A 2,327-nucleotide genomic window follows, 5' to 3' on the forward strand; every position below is an offset into this window, starting at 1 on the left:
AAAAAAAAAAAAAAAAAGAATATATTTTGTTTGTATGATTTTGAATTCTGAACACTAAAAATTGTCAGGATTCCTTTTCAAGTGATCAACCATTATAAGAACACGTTCAAAATAAGGCTGATGTGAACTAAAATATTAAAAGCATAGTCTCGGCACATTGTGTAGCTGTGTGTTCAAATCGCACGAGAAGGCAAAACCAGCAGGAAGCAGGAGACGGGGCGTTCAGGCGCTGAGTCCAGGAGCCTAAGGAACGTCCTGAAAGATGGCTCAGCACCAGGGAGCCTCTAGCCGCTGCATCTCCATACTCTCATTTCATATTCTCTGCAAAGACAGGCTAGCCACGTGGGGAGGCCGCATCTCCCTGCATAAACTATCCCTGGCCATTCTGCAGGCTGTAAAAACCTTGAAGTTGTCCTGTCCGCATTTTGAGGACTTGCAACTTTGATCCAGCTTGGGGAAATCCCAAAGCAACCACAGCACTTAAAGAAGAAAGCCCTGGTTTGGAAGTTTGAGTTCTAGCATTTCTGTATCTTTTACTCAGAAGCTTTATAGCCATACCTGCCAAATAAATCCAAACATCTTCCCTGTCAGTCCCCCATCCCGACCACCCTACTCAGCGAGTCAGTGCAATGAGTCTCCTACCCAAGTGAAGTCTACAGTCACAGATTCAGAATTCTCCGGGGAACGTGGGCGAGCTGTGAAGTTTTGTGTTCTCTCTGTCCCATATCTAACCAATGTGGATCATGTGACAACCAACCACACTAGTACAAGGGATTTTTCCCTAGAAGTCATAAAGGGTGGTAGTTTTGAAGCTTTGTGAAAATGGTTGAGCAAAATATAACCAAATGAAAGTAATTTAAAAATTGCTTGAGATATCAGACCCTCGCTGCTGACCTGTTGACATCCGTGGTTGCATGCGGTCGCGACTTCTCTACAGGTTTTCAAAGTGATATTAAGCAATTCTTGGGCAGAGCTCCGAAGAGTGTAGAAGAAAAGGCTGCATTTGCTTGGGATCAGAGTAGGCGAACCCTTATTGTCTGAACAGATAGGAGGAGGGAAACAGCTTCTAGGGCTTCGGAGGTCCTAGAGAATGTCAAGGAGGAGGTGACCTGCCCCATCTGTTTGGAGCTCTTGAGAGAACCCATGAGCACTGACTGTGGCCACTTTTTCTGCAAACTCTGCATCACCTCAAACTATGAGTCCACAGAACATGAAGAAGGTGTGGGCCACTGCCCCGTGTGCCGAGTTACGTACCAGTTTGAAAACCTGAGGCCCAGTCGACATGTGGCCAACATAGTGGAGAGCCTTGGAAAGTTGCCACTGACCCCAAAGATAGATCTGTGCGGCCTCCATGGGGAGAAACTCCTGCTGTTTTGTAAGCAGGATGGGAATGTCATTTGCTGGCTTTGTGAGCGGTCTCAGAAGCACCGTGGTCACTGCACGCTTTTAATGGAGGAGGCTGAAGGGGAGTATCGGAAAACGCTCCATAAAGTGCTAGAGAAACTGACTAAGGATGACAAAGAGTTTAAGAAGTGGGGAGTTCACATTGAAGAAGAAAGAACTTCCTGGAAGAAACAAATACAGGAGGAGATACAAAATGTCCAGGATGAATTTACAAAAATGAGAAACATCCTGGACTCTGAGGAGAAAGAGCACCTGCAAAAGCTGAAGCAAGAGGAAGAAAATGCTCTCAAGGTCCTGGCCGAGTCTGAAAAGCAGCTGGCCCGGGACGCCCAGTCCGTGAGGGAGCTCATCTCAGATGTGCAGCGTCGGCTGCAGGCATCAGCCATGGCCATGTTGCAGGGCGTGAAGAACACCATAGAAAGGAGTAAGTCATTGACTGTGCAGAAACCAAGAATTTGCCCTGAGAGACAGAAGATGGTGTTCCAAGCTCCTGATCTGAGACAGTATCTCCAATCTCATCTAGCTTTTGTGAAACCCTCTCCAAGCAACAATCCATGGGCTCCTTTTTCTGTAGATAATCCAAGGCCAAATTCCCAAAGGAAAGGAAACCACCAGGCCTTAAGACCTAACAATCCATGGCAGTATTCACAGGAAGAGGACTACTGGGCTTAAGTGATGGAGCATACTTCCAAATCCCCTTTACCTTCAGTGTTCCTTGTTGTTAATCTAAATGTGGCTTCTGGGTCAAGGTGTGAAGGAGAAATTCAAGTTGAATGTGTTTGTGGTGTCTGACAGCTTTGATCCTTGAACCTTGGCCCTTTCCTTTGACTTTTCCTCCAGCTCCTGTTGGAGATTTTCAAGACTCTGAAATGTCTTATTTTTCAGTCTTGGGGATGTTCAGAGCCTGTGACACTATGTGGGCT

At 46.2% G+C, this 2,327-nt stretch overlaps 1 pseudogene; it reads left to right on the top strand.

Moving 5' to 3' along the window:
• Positions 1 to 1,045: 1,045 nt before the first annotated feature.
• On the top strand, positions 1,046 to 2,142 carry LOC101584560 (annotated as a pseudogene).
• The last annotated feature ends 185 nt before the right edge of the window (positions 2,143 to 2,327 follow it).

The sequence above is a fragment of the Octodon degus genome, unplaced genomic scaffold (genome assembly GCF_000260255.1).
Source record: "Octodon degus isolate 3935 unplaced genomic scaffold, OctDeg1.0 scaffold02060, whole genome shotgun sequence".
In the NCBI taxonomy this organism is placed as follows: domain Eukaryota; kingdom Metazoa; phylum Chordata; class Mammalia; order Rodentia; family Octodontidae; genus Octodon; species Octodon degus.